Below are 15,171 nucleotides of genomic sequence, written 5' to 3'. Positions count from 1 at the left end.
TCACTGGAGAAGGAGAAGTCTTCCAGGTTCATCTTGGCATTAGAGTTTTTAATTTTTAAAATCAGCTGATTTAGCCCTGATGTAGAGTAGATTGTATGAAGTTACTTCAAAAAAAGTCGTAGAAAAGTGGAACTCAAAGATCAATTTGTTTTGATGCAAAACTTTTGAATTGTAGTCACACAATGAACCTTCCTAAAAAAAATCAGGGAAAAAGCATGTTATGAAAAAATATGTATGGATTTCAACTTTTGGCATCAAGATAAATTTCTCTTTTCAAAAACATTTATTTATTTATATGAAAGAGAGGAAGAAAATCAGCATTCCCATAAACTGGTTTACTCTGCAAACATTTGCAACAGCTAGGGCTGGCCAAGACCAAAGCTAGAGGTGATTACTCAAGCCAAGTCTCCTTTAAGAGTAAGTGATAGGAACCCAATTACCCACACCATCACCTGGTACCTCCAAGGTGCTCATTAACAGGAAGCTGAAGTCAGGAGCTAGAGACAAGCATCCAACTCAGATACTGAACTATAGCACATGGATGTTTTAAAAAGCACCCTAAGGTCCCGGCGGCGTGGCCTAGCGGCTAAAGTCCTCACCTTGAAAGCCCCGGGATCCCATATGGGCGCCGGTTCTAATCCCGGCAGCTCCACTTCCCAGCCAGCTCCCTGCTTGTGGCCTGGGAAAGCAGTCGAGGATGGCCCAATGCCTTGGGACCCTGCACCTGTGTGGGAGACCTGGAAGAGGTTCCAGGTTCCCGGCTTCGGATCGGCGCGCACCGGCCCGTTGCGGCTCACTTGGGGAGTGAATCATCGGACGGAAGATCTTCCTCTCTGTCTCTCCTCCTCTGTGTATATCTGGCTGTAATAAAATGAATAAATCTTTAAAAAATAAAAATAAAAAGAAATAAAAAGCACCCTAAGTGCTAGGCTAAATGTATTCCTCAAATTTAACCTTAGTTCCATTTTCCATGAACTTTCTGAAGTACCCTTATAAATAGAAATCACGTTAATTACCAGATCCTATAATGTTGTGTTGTGTTCTGTTGACCATGCTATCATGAACAAGAACAAAGCATTCACATTAAAATAATAGAATGAACCACCTAAGTGTGTTGGAGTGGGAGTGTAGTGGGAAAGTCTGATTAAAGAATGCTTAAAGCCACATTGTGTAAGTGTAGCCTCCACTCTGTTGAATGTATGTCACTTTATCAAATCTGGAGACTTTTCCAGCTCACTGTCTGCCATACTGTTGGAGGATTGACTGGCTGTGTCTACCACGCAAATGCTTGTGGCATAAAAAAAATCATACTTTTGTCGGAGAGAACGTTCTCATGGTGATACCCTGTCCTCAGAAGAGTTTCATCTTTGCTTCTGTGCATTCAAACGGAAGTTACATGTAGTCCAATTCTCTCTGTTCCTCACTTACCTGTGAATCAATTAGTTACCACTTGAAAGTAAAATTCCAACTTCAGTGGAAAAACTGTCCTGGATCTTATTACATGTTTCACAGTAAAGATTTCTTCCCCCTTAGCTCAATGAGTCTTCTCTTTCTTAGAATTTGCCAGTGGATGAGTCATATGTTTTCTCTCTCTGTGGAAAAATGGTGGTGCCTCACAATTGTCCTCACTTGTGCCTTTGGGTTAGGTTGGCCAGAGCAATGGCTCAGAGTGACCAGAGAGGGGAGATGTTCTAATGTCCCAGATATTCTTTTTCTTGAGATCACATTTTACTCTTTGAAAATCTGCTTAAAGATGCATTGTCTTAATTGGGTTTGCCCTCCTACCATCATGATTTGTTCTGTGGCGATAAATACAGCTTCCTAGAATCTCCATGGCTTGGTGGACAGCAGAACGAACTGATGACTGCCGTGGTTAAATGAATCCTTTGTTGAACGAAGCATGCTCTGTTTGGCTTAGTTCCTGAGACTTAGTCCCTTCCCTTTGGGACAGGTGATAGATTATTTTGAAAATTGCACGTGTTCTGGTGTGCCACTAGCACAGACTGGCTGGCGGTATGCACACGTGAGGAGCTTAACTTCAATAGACTCTTGAGGCCCCACTTCCATTTCAGAAGCTGGAGGGTCATTTACTATTACAGAACATTAAGCTGTCCTTTTGCTCCTAATAACCCACACATGAAATATTTTTGTAAGTTCATTTCTTCAGTACATTCATTTGAGTGGACTCCAATGTAATTGTCATTCAACTGGTTAATAAAAAAAAAAATGTAGTCGGAGTTGATCCTCAGTGATTGGAGACTCTTTGCACAAAGAAAATCATGAAATGAAATCACTTGCATTAGTCACCAGGGAAGAAGTAGGGCTCGGGGATGGGATTTGCTAAGCTAGGTGGCCACAGAGATGCTGGTCAAAGGCAAGAGGATGGTGCAGGAGAAAATGACAAACATGGTTGCCTCAAGGTTAAGCAGCAGGTACAGGGAGAATTTCTCCACCTGCAGCAACTCCGTCCAGCATTCCCCTAACACCATCAGTTTTCCTTTTAAAATAGGAATGATGACTTAAAAACAAAGCTGTGTCATCTTAGCTTGTCCCACTCCACAACCCCAAGTCATCATGCCTTACAGATGGTTGGGCTGGTGATGAAATTTGCCAGTTGGTTCCAGGGATGGCACAGAACCTAGGACAAGCTATAGCCCAGAGAGCCTGTGCTCAGGGACCCATGGCTCTGTGATCACAATCACTGGCTGATGTCTAGAATGTTACAGTTTTTAGTCTTATTTTTAAAGCATAGTTTATATTTATTTGTTGATTATTTTTTAATTTTTATTTTTCATGATACAGTTTCATAGGCTCAGGGAATTCCCCTCCTACCCTCCCCACTCTCCCTCCCCTCCCTCTCTGTCACTGTTTTTGCCCATGTTGTAATTAGTATACCATTGTAGCCTTTCTTGAGAAAGACCACATAACTACGTACAGTCTGGTTGGCCATGGCCCACTTTTGTCTATGAAATCCTTTTCCCTGGCTCATGACAAGTGGATCATTCCTTTCAGCTGCCCAAGACACATTTCTGTAAGTCCCAAGTCAGTTATACTCTCAGTAATCTTGATTGGGTTTGCCCTCCTACCATCATTTGTTCTGTGGCAATAAATACAGCTTCCTAGAATCTCCATGGCTTGATTCCTGGATTTGTCTGCTTCTGCTGCCTTTAGCAGCTGGCTCTTCGAACTGGGTCGTTCCAAAAAGAGATGATGGGAAGGCAGAAGTCAGAAGATAATGTTAAGACAGGTCAGGTGAGATTGTCAAAGGTGTGGTACATTAACTGAATGGTTCTCAAATCAGACTCTCGGGACCCCATGACAATCATACAAGTTATTAAAGATATCGAAAGGGCTTTTGCCTATGTTGGTCCTATGTAGCAATACTGACCACACTTAGAAATGAAAAATTTTAAAATATCCATTAATTCTAAAAGAAAATAGAGTCTACTATGTTGATAAAAGTGGCATTTCCTATGGAATGTAAAGCTTTTGCTATAACGCCCCCCAAATTAATGAAAATGGGCAGTGTTTTACTTTTTCAAATATTGTCAGTATTTGACTTAACAGAGCAATGGGATTCTTGTATTTTATTCTGCATTCAGTCTGCTTTGATAAGCTAAAATATCAAAGAAGATCTGTATCTCCATAGATACAAGGTGGAAGAAGGAAGAAAGTATTTCAGTAGTCTTTTTTTGATAATTGTGGATATTCTCTTGTACCCAAATTCAACAAATGAAAGCTTCTAAAAGGTCAGTTATATTGTGGAATCTGAAACATATCAATGAAATTTTCAGTTTGTGACATTAAAATCCATGGGTCTATTGTGAAATTAGAAAGATTCTTATTGCTCACCCATGGTTTTGTAACATCACATGTTGGTAATTTGCAAAAATTAGTTCCCTGAGTCAGGTGGAGCTTCCAACTGATGACACATTTGTTTAAGATCAACCAATCTTTTAACAGCTTTTAAGCATTGGGAACCTGCCAAGCTCATGGCAGTAAATAAGAATTTTCCAAAATTCCAATGCCTGCCTCAAAGCTAGAAATTTATCAATAAATACTACTGCCAGCCTCCTTCCATTTAAAAAAAATGTCAGATACCCAAGTCTAAATTTTATGAAAATTGTTCTCTCGAGCAAAAAAAAAGTCTCTCACACACATGCCTTTGTTAATCATGAGTATGCAGCTGAAATGACTCAGGTACACTTTTCATTTCATCACACAAAATACTTTTTGAAGATCGGGTTATGCTAGCCAGCGGTTCCTCACCATAATGGAAACACCTGAGAAGAACTAACTTGTAAAGGCAAATGTTTCCATGTTCTCAGGCCTTAGAGGTTCCTAGTCCAAGATCAGGGGGCACTGGCATCTGATGAAGATGGAGGACTATCTGATGAAGATGTGTGGAGGGTGGATCACACAGTGAGCCAGGAAGGAGAGAGAGAGACAGAGACAGAGAGAGAGAGAGAGAGAGAGAAGAGAGTGTGCAAGCAAATGAGCAGCTAGGCCCAATTCAGCTTTTTTAACCAACTTCTGAGGATGTCATTCCTGGAGCATGCCCCAATTACCCAAGTACCTCCCACTGAGCCCTCTCCTAATTAGTATCCTAACCATTAACCATTCACATTAATCCATTAACAAAAGACCTTGGGGATCAAACCTTCAGCACATAGGCCATTGGGGTACACTCAAATTATTATCCAAACCATAACATGTACTCTAAGGTAGAGATAGAATCAAACTTTGCTGCTTTAGCAAGGAAGTCATGAAGTGAAACTAGTCATTTATTGGGGGCGGGGGTGAAGCACATTGACTGAAGACACCTTGGTGTGTGCAGTTTTACCCTCAGTACTTTTGCGTCATCATTACCAATGTCAACACAATGAAAAGCTTAATTACTATCCTAGCATCTCTGTGAAGGTCATTTGACCTGGCAGACTCTCTGGTCAGGTCTCAAAAGCTTGTGTGTAAGAGCTGCGTTCTGAGAAGCACTTTACTAAGGCATTGCAGGCCTGGGTGTTATCTTGTGGACAGCTGGGACCCATGGGGGTGCCTAGACTGGACACACTGTGCCCTGGGGAGCTCCCAGCACCTGGGTTCTTCCTGTACTTCACAGTGTTGTGTGACAGTGTGTGCACATCTCAGAAGACTGAACATCTTCATGGTAGAAACCCGTTCTACCAGCCCAGAGCCCACCTCACTGACTCTCCATACACACTGCTGAGGAAATGCTCTGGGCTTACCCTTTGGCATGCTTCAGGCCAAAGCCAGGAACTCAAGACTCCTTAGGTGTCCCTCTCTTGTGGCAGGGGTCCAAGAATTTGCACCATCATTTGCTGTTTTCATCTGTGCATTAGCAAGGAGCTAGATCAGAAGCCAGGGCTTGAACTTGTTCTCATAGGTGAGGCTGGCATCTCAGGTGGCGACTTAACACAGTACATCATGACACTAGCCCTGCCTTGTCTTTTTTGAAAAAGAAATTGATGTGGATTTAGAATTTGCTTCTACAAAATGTATCAACTAGTGCAGAACTTTAATTTTGTTGGATTTGTTAATTGAAACAATAAAATTACATTGACAATGTACTTTTTCATTAGTATTTAATTTGGGGTGCTTTTAGTAGGGTAATATACACTATATATTAGTTTTTTCACTACATACTTAACAATGGTGAATAATATAATTCTCCACTTCAGACAAACCAGAACAAGGTTTTTGTTTTTGCTATTACTTTGTTTTCTAAATCCTGCGAAAGACAATTTTTTTTAAGTTTGGCTATGCTTCCTTATGCCTAATGCCTCTGAGCAATTAATCTGAGAAAAGATTCCACACATTGGCACCTCACATGTGATTAAAAACCCTTGATGAATCTCTCTTCCCTGATTATGAAGTCATATTTAATTCAGTTCAATAAAACATTTAATTTTGTCTGTATCATCAGGGAAAGAAATTCACAGGTCAGTGTGTTCACAAAAAAAAATGGGTAAATGAAAGTATATGACCTTTCCATTCAGTTTCAGGTCAATTAAGCTTGTGTAAAAAAAGAAAAAAAAACTCTTTCATCTTTTCCTCGTGAACTCTTTGGGAATAGGATTAAACAGATGTCTCTACAAGCTTTGTAAGAGCCTTCTGCATTTAAAAACTGTGGCCATCTATTCAGTAAAAATTCAAATTATTATCTGTATTAAGGACTTTTTTTGGCAGATTTATTTTTACTAGAAAGACAGATTCATAGAAGGAGAGACAAAAATCTTCAGTCCATTGGCGCACTCCCCAAGTGGCCACAATGTCCGGAGCTGGGTTGATATGAAACCAGGAGCCAACAGCTTCATCTGGGTCTCCCAAGTGGGTACAGGGTCCCAAGGCTTTGGGCCGTCCTCAACTGCTTTCCCAGGCCACAAGCAGGGAGCTGGATGGGAAGTGGAGTAGTTGGAACATGAACTGGTGCCCATACGGGATCCTGATGCTTGCATGAGGGAAGATTAGCCGGTTGAGCTAATGTGCATGGCGCCTAAGGACTTCTATTTTATATACTTACCAGGGTGGATTCATTTATTTTTTAACAATATCCATTTCCTGGGGGTTAGCAGTCATGGGAGGGGATTCTTTGGTGTCCTGTTTCATGTGGAAACATTGTCTAGTTTCACTAACATGGGACCCTTAACACAACCCCGGCAGGTGAGGCCAACCCAGGACCAAGGGAAAATATGTATTTTTTGCTTTAATAGTACAACTACTCTTCTATGTCTTGGGTGTCTAACTTATTTATTTACCTAAAAGGTAGTGTAACAGAGAGAGGAGGGAGGAGACAGAGAAGTTTTCTACCCCCTGATTGACTCCCTAAATGGCCATAGCTGGCGTGGCTGAGTCAGGCTGAAGTCAGGAGTCAGGAACAGCAATGGCTTAACCTGCTGTACTGAACTCACAAATGTTTGTATTATTGGAGGCAGGAATCTGGACTTATGAGGTTCATTTTTTTAAGTTTTTTTTTTTAAGTCAAAGTTTCAGAAAAGAAGAGAATATTTCTTATGCTGATTCACTGCCCAGATGGCCTCCATGACCTGCACTGCTCCAGTCTGAAGCAAGGAGCCTGGAATTCATATATGGGCAAAGGCCCAAACACCTGGGCCAGCTTTCACTGCTTTCGTATGCCTTTAGCAGGGACATAGAGCAGCCAGGAAATGAACTGGCATTGTGTGGCAGTTTTACCAGCTATGCCGCAGTGCCAACTGCCCTCCCCCCCAAGGGGGGTTCTCACATGACTCCATCTGGAGGCTGAACCCATTGAATTCAGGTTACACATATCCACTTCCACAGCTGACATGGTGCCAGGAGCTCATTGTGCCAGTGGAGCCAAACTGTGGGGATATCCTGGAACCCTGGGCACGTGAGTACTAACGCTGAAGCCAGGGGTGCTGCTGCTTGGGCAGGCTCAGCAGCGGCACCAGTCCTGCCCCTCCTTGGCCAGATCCTGCAGCTGATGCCATCTGTGTTATCCACAGCATTTTTTAAGAGCCCCAGAATGCAAAGCCCCAGGTGGCCGGGTAGAGCGACATGTGACCAAGAATGAACACACATGGGCTGCTTTCCCAGTAAAACTACTTGCATACACTGGTACTGCAATGCCTCATGGAAGATGGAGTTAAAACCAAAGTTTTGAAATGCAAGAATATATATATTTTTTGTAATACACATTTCCCATAAACTTTTTGAAAGATATTTCATTTTTGGAAAGAAAAAAAAAAGAAAAAGATATTTCATTTTTGGAAAAGAAAAGATATGAAGAGTGTTTCAGGGAACTGTTGCTATGGTGCATCAGGCTAAACCTCTGTGTGCAGTGCTGATCCCCTGTGGGTACCAGCTCAAGTTCTGGCTGCTACACTTCTGATCCAGCTCCCTGCTTATGCCCTGGGAAAACAGTAGAGGATGGCTCAAGATCTTGTGTCCCTGCACCCTTGTAGGAGGCCAGGAAGAAGTTCCTGGCTCCTTGGCTTCAGATTGGCTCAGCTCCAGCCATTGCAGCCATCTGGGGAGTGAACCAGCAGATGCAAGATCTCTCTAATATTTTTTTATAAAAGTGTTTCTGGTTGGAATTCCTGGAACCAAGAATGTGAGCCGCTTGCTTGTTTGATAAATGCGTTCACGAGTCAGTGTGCCGAGAGTGGTGACGAAGCCTGTATTTCCTATAGAGGAAGATGCTGTGAACACTGCAGTGCAAAAAGGGAGCCACTCTGGCACCCTTCCTGGGCTGAGCAAGTCAGTACATTCCGGATCTGAGCTCTGAGCCTTAATTTTCATTCCTGGTGGTACTTTACTCCTTGGTCCTATATACTGCCCATCTGGGCTTGGGCTCTCCTCAGCACCCCTACACCTGTCACTGCTTACTCCTATGCTGCTCTCAGTCTTAAGGGGCCCCCACCCTGCTCTGACAAAGGCAAAGAGAAAATGGCTGCATAGCTGGTGTAAGTGAATCAATTTAGTCTTTGTGTTAAGCACACTCCCAGCCAAGTCATTCAGCAAACAGATTTTTCTCCCTCCCTTCTTCCCACACAGCCTTCTGTCTCTCTTTCCTTCCTTCCTTCAATTCCTTCTTCCTTCCTCGATTAACCACCATCAAGTGTTCTGCCAGCCAGGGTTGGTGTTTTCACGCAACCTGATGCAAAGCCAGGACCAGAGCTGCAGGTAAGAGATGAGATATGGTGCATACTCAAATCCCCTACAAAGAGTCATGTGTGTCCTGGACGGTGGGAGAACTTGATCCCAGCAGCAGCTATTTCTTTTCCAACAAAGAAGGCTGAAGGGAGTGGAGAGGCTGGGGATGATGGGAGAATGGTACAGTGGTTATGTTGTATCATGGTAAAGGTGGTGATAAGCATGGTGGCTGGATTTGCATTGTTTTCCCCTTCCAGCCCCTTCACATACATAGCTGGACATCTTGGTTCACAATGATAGGAAGAATGTAGAAGAAAATGTTAACCCAGCCTGTGGGACTGCAGGCAGTGTATTATTCACAGGGACTTTCAAGGCAGGAGTCTTGTGTGAACACCATGAACAGCCGCCAGCTTAGTACAAGTTGACCTGCCTGGGAAGCAAGAAGGAGTCACCTGGTTCCTGTGTCTATTGTTCTAGGTGAGGGGGTCAGCAGTCAGCTCCCAGGCTGGAGTGCTTTGAGGAGGCGACTTTTGGGAGACCAGATGATAGTTTTTGTTGTTTATTTTTTTCACAAATAGGACTTTTTATTTGTTATGATTAAAAAGTCTAATTTTAAACAGACTCTTGGACTGGTGGTTCAAAGCCATCAGCTCATTTGACTTTAGCACCTGTCTCATCCCCAGTGGCTTTCCCAGAACTGCTACCTTCACCATGAAGCTCCATGAGTTTTTCCAATTCAAACTTGGGCTTCTTCAGCATTTTCACTTTTCCAACAAAGACATTGTGGAGAGCATAAATAGACTGGCAAGCCTTTTCTATGTCTTTTCCAATGCTGTTTGGAATCAGTTTATTGACTACTTCTTTCAGGTCATTTGTTTGCACCTCCCAAGTCAAGATTTCCATCATCTTCCGGATCTGGCGGACCTGCTGGTGCTGAGCATACGATGTCTTCCGGATCTGATTGTTGCATTTCCTAGTAAAACCAATGCAAAACAGACACAGCAAGCAGCCATCAGTAGTCTTGACATCAACAGGAGCCTCAGTCATGGTCTGCCACTTTTTGACCATGGAGCACATCTTGTCCCAGGTGAGGTCCACGCCATGGAAGTTGTGAGGCAGTTTTTGCCCTAAACGTCCTCGGTGATGAGCTTGAACTTGTGAAAGACCACTTCATCGTTCTGCAGTTCGGCAAGGCTCACCGCGAAGACACGACGCTTGAGGCCATCAGAGGCGATTTTGGTTCCTTGGGTCCTTGTGACCAAGGTCTTCTCAATATTCCTGATGTTGAACATGGCTGGTGCTTTCACATCATACCAGTCTTTCTTAGAAAATGGATCCATCACTTTCTTCTTGGCTCCCTTTCTGCCACCTTTCGTAAGGCACATGTTCTTGCTGACTGCCATGGTACCCACTCAGAGCGCCAAAAGGCAATGCTAGGTTTGATGAAATACCACTTCTCATGGACCCTGGCCCAGTGCCCTCACAGTGGTCTTTCCCCTTGGCTTACACAGATTGTCTGGTCTCGAATGAGGAGTGACTAGAGTGACTCTTGGGGCATGGGGAATCTAGTAAGTGGAATGGGCAATCTGAGTCAAAGAGGCTCTTCGGAGTCATTCAGGGCTGTAGTAGATAGTGGTTCCCCCTCCAGATGATTTTAAAGGTGTCATTGCCACATCAAGTCCAAGTTCATGTGAATTCACTCTTCTTGAGTCAACCCTGCTGAGCTCTGGCTCCTTGGCTACTGGCACCGTGCCATCCTCATAGAAAGAAAGGGGTAGCCATGCCCTCCTGCAATTGCCAGTGCTTTGCATGCGTTGGCACGCTAACCCTCATAGTGAAGCTATGAGATATACACTCTCTCACATGCTATAGAAAACTAACCATCACCTTGAGGAATGCAAATTAGTTCCTTTTTCTTGCCTAATAGTTTTGGCAAGGATTTCTAATACTATAGCAAATTGGAACTTTTTGCAATTTGGAAATGAGGAATTAAAATTATCCTTGTTTGCAGATGACGCGATTCTCCACATAGAACTAAAAGATTAAATCAAGAGACTATTGGAACTCATAGAATAATTTGGCAGGGTAGCAGAATACAACATTAATGAACATAAATTGAGGGCACTAGTATACTGAAATAACTCCATGGCTAAGAAAGAAATTCTAAGTACAGTCCCGTTTAAAATAGCGGAGAGGAATCTCAGATACCTTAGAATTAACCTAACCCAAGATGTGGAAGACCTCTATAATTGGAATTTAAGAACATAAAAAATAGAAGAAGACATTAAAAATGGAGAAACTTATCATATTCCTGGATCAGCAGGATCAATATTATCAAAATGTCCATATTATCAGAAGTAATATACAAACTCAATGCAATCCCAATCAAAATCCCAACAACATTTTTCTCAGAAATAGAAGATACAAAAGTTCATCTGGAAACAAAGAGACCATGAATAGCCAAAGTTATCCTGAAGAATAAATATCAAGTTGGAGGAATCACAGCTCCAGACCTCAATACCTATAAGGCGGTGGTCATCAAAACTGGTACTGGTACAAAAACAGAGAAGATCAGTGGAACAGAATAGAAACACCAGAAGGGAGCCCATACATATACAGCCAACTAATATTTGACAAGAGAACTGAAAATAATCCTGGGGAAAACCTGATCTCTTCAACAAATGCTATTGGGACAACTGGATAGCAGCAGGCAGAGGTAAGAGGCAAGATCTCCACCTGTCACCTTATATAAACATTAGCTCTAAATGGATCAAGAAACTAAACCTGCACCCAGAAACCATCAAACTATTAGAGGAAAACATAGGAAGCACTCTCCAAGATACAGGAATTGGGACCAACTTCTTGGAAAAGTCACCAGAAGTACATGCAATCACAGCCAAAATAAACAAATGGGACTACATCAAACTAAGAAGCTTCTGTACAACAAAGGAAATGATCAACAAAGTGAAGAAGCAATCAACAGAATGAAAGAAAATCTTCACACACTACACAACCAATAGGGACTACTATTCAGTATTTATAAAGAACTTTAGAAACTCAACGACAGCAAAACAAACAGCACTGAGAAGAAATGCGTGAAGGAAATGAACAGACCTTTTTCAAAAGAACAGATTGAAATGGCTAACAGATATATGGAAAAATGTTCAGGCTCCCTAGCTTTCAGGGAAATATAAATAAAAACCACATTGAGGTTCCTCCTAACTCCAGTGAAATTGGCTCACTCAGAACGCTATTAACAAAACCTGCTGGCATGGATATAGGGAGCAAGGTATCTTCCTTCATTGTTGGTGGGAGTGTAGACTAGTACAGTCACTCTGGAAGTCAATATAGAAAGTGCTAAGAGAACTGAAATTCACTCTACTGTATGACCTAGTTACCCCACTTCTGGGAATATATCCAAAGAAAATGAAATTTGGATATGAGAAAGGGATCTATAATCCTATATTCACAGAAGCACAAACCACAATAGCAAAGAAACAGAAACAACCCAGATGCCCATCAAAAGAGGAGTGGATAAAGAAAATGGTATAGCTACTCCATGAAACACTACTCAAGTATTAAAAAGAATGAAATTCTACCATTTGCAACAAAATGGTCCCAACTAGAGACCACTATGGTCAGTGAAACAAGTCAATCCCAAAAGGACAAATATCATATGTTCTCTTTGATATAAGGCAACGTCCTTCCAAAATAAAAGATCAATAACCCTTTCAATATTGTTTGTGCTACATCTCAGGGGTTTATATTTTTGTTTTTACTTTCATTCATTCAAAGAGGTTTTTTTTTCTTATTGATTTCCTCACTGACTCGTAGGTCATACAGTAGCATTTTTTTGTTTCAAGAAGGTTTTTTTATTTTCTTTTTCATTTACATTGGTCATTCAGTAGCATGTTATTTATCTTCATGTTATAAATTTTCTATTTTTCTTTTATTGATTTTGTTTTATGGCTTTTCTTTTAAGGAGATTTATAGTATCTGTGTAATAGAGACTATCACAACCAGATGTGAAGATACAATGCAGTAAGCATCTCCACTTCCAAATCAAAGAGGAACTCTCAATGAAATTTAAGTGTATTTTGACAATAGGATGCTGGACTCTGCCATTGTTCATAACTACAATGTCAGGATACACTTAAATAGCAGAATGACTGACTTAAGACTGTTTGTGAAGGACGATATTACTGTAATAATATGGGGGGGGGGGACAAGTGGACGTTAGAGAATTAGGGAAAGGGACTTGGAGAGGATGGAAGGGAAAGTCCAGAGCCTATGAAACTTTTCACAAAATAATAAAACAAGATAAATTATACACACACACATCCATATATATAAAGCAGAGTGACAGAAAGAGGGAGTATGCATTTGCTGATTTGCTCCCAAGGTATCCACAAAAACTTGGCTGGACAAAGTTGAAGCCAGACCCAGGGAATTGCAGCTGGGTCTCCCATGCAGGTGGCAGGAACCCAAGTACTTTTTCATCTGCTGCTCACTGGTGTTAGTAGGAAATTAGATCAGAAGCTGAGTAGCCAGGACTCAAACCAGAGCTCTGGTAGGAGATGAAGTCTTCCAAAGCCAGTAATTTAACCTGTTGCATTACAAGATTCACCCCAAGGAAATCATATTCATATTGGTTCCAAGAGCCAGTGAAGTGGGAAAAAGGACAGGACTATTGGCTAAAATTTCCAAAATGCCTGAGGCATTTTTTAAAAGGAGTTCCTGGGCTAGGCATTTCTGATGCAGCAGGTGAAGACACTGCTTCAGTCTCACACTCACCTCTGAGTGCCTGGGGATCGAGTCCTGTCTCACCCTTCAAACTGGTGTCCTGCGCCTGGGCAGCAGCAAGCAATGGCCCTAGAACTTGGGATCCTGACACCCGGGTGGGAGACCCAGATGGAGTTCCTGATTCCTGGCTTTGGCCTGGCCCAGTAACTATGGATATGTGGGGAGTAAACCAGCAAAGGAAAGAAATTTTTCTGTTTGTGCCTTCGTCTCTCTATTATTCTGCTTTCCAAGTAAAATGAGTGTGAGATAAAAGTACATCTACTGTGCACTCCTCTCACCCATCTACAGGAAAAGATGAGGAAACAAGATGAGCCTTTGAAGGGGTCTGGGAAGTTTCAAGTTTCAAAGATGTCCATAGTAGTGTCTCCCATCTCACCATGAGTGTGACACTTCTCCCAGAGTGCGCTTAACTCTGGACAGGTTGCAGATGCTGGTGGCAATAGTGTGAGAAAGCTTTACCAGATACTGAGTGTATCTTTTAAAGTTGTCACTTTGGACACCTGCAGTCCATATCACAGTGCCTGGTTGGACTCCCAGCTCTTCAGCCTCCTGGGTGGCAGCTGGCAATGGCTCAAATACCTGGGTTCCTGACACCTGTGTATGAGAACTCCAAATGAAGTTGTGAGATTCTGGTTTCAGTGTGATCCAGCCCCAAATACTGTGAGTGTTTGGGGAGTAAGTCAGCAGATGGAAGATTGTCACCCCCCTGACTCTGCCCTTTGCCTTTCCACAAAAAAAAAAAAGGACCTACATGGCTCTGCTTTGGGAGTTGAGACATTGCTCTATGAGCCTTGGCAGCCAAGCCACCCGAAGGAGCGAGGTGGAGGTGTCAGGTCAGAAGCCCCTGCTGAGGTCCCTGCCACCCGAGGCTCCCAGCACCAGAGCAGAAAACAGTCAGAAGCCTCATTGCTCCTTGCAAATCCCTGGTCCACAGAGTCCATGAGCAAAATCAAATGGTCATGTCAAGGCTTGCTGTGGTCTGCATGCACGCCCTCCAGAATTATCTATTGAAGCTTAATGGTCAATGTGACGATACTAGCAAGTGGGATCTTCTGAAGATCACTTCATGCTGAGAGGAGAGAGCCCTCATTCATGGGTTGAGTGACTTTGTGAAAGGGCTGGAGGGAGAGGCCAGGTCCTGCACCTACCTGCCTATTGCAAGGACCCAGCCACAAGACTCCAGCCTACTAGAGAGCAGCCTCACCAGACTCCGCACCTGCTGGGACCTTGACCTTGGTCTTCCAGCCTCCAGGATGGTGAGAAATAAATGCCTACTCTCTGTAAATCATCCAGACTGTGCCATCCTCTGCACAAATGGACCAAGGGCAGGGAGCCCCGCTGACTAGATAGGAAGGGTGCTTTCAGCTCTGAGTGTGGCTCTGCCAAGGAGGACAAGTGAGGGTTTCCACAACACTTGGTAACACGGGGCAAGAACACAGCAGGCAGCATCCAGGCTGTGAGATATACAGGTGCTTCGCAGGGCGTGATGGAACAGGTGGGCTTTGTGTGATGGCAGTGGGGCAGGGGCAAAACAAGACATAATGGGGAAAGTGGATTTTTTTTATTGTCTGCTTCCTTCAGCATCCCTTCCTTACATGGGTCAGGGCGGAGAGGACTTCGTTACCACTACTCATCTTTTCAGGAATCTGAGTGGGGTCCAGTGCCTCCCCACTGCATGGGTCCCAATCCTTATGGCTGTGCCCCCACCCAGTTCTG

The 15,171-nt window shown here is 43.0% G+C and overlaps 1 pseudogene across 1 annotated transcript; it reads right to left on the bottom strand.

The window, feature by feature from the left end:
• Nucleotides 1-9,214: 9,214 nt before the first annotated feature.
• On the bottom strand, nt 9,215-10,055 carry LOC101519911 (small ribosomal subunit protein eS1-like; annotated as a pseudogene). Its single transcript, XR_192082.2, has one exon. The product of XR_192082.2 is annotated as a small ribosomal subunit protein eS1-like (transcript).
• Nucleotides 10,056-15,171: the final 5,116 nt, after the last annotated feature.

This window comes from Ochotona princeps, chromosome 1 (genome assembly GCF_030435755.1).
Source record: "Ochotona princeps isolate mOchPri1 chromosome 1, mOchPri1.hap1, whole genome shotgun sequence".
Lineage (NCBI taxonomy): Eukaryota > Metazoa > Chordata > Mammalia > Lagomorpha > Ochotonidae > Ochotona > Ochotona princeps.
Note: the sequence above shows the minus strand (reverse complement) of the source record. Positions and strands in the feature narration are given on the sequence as shown.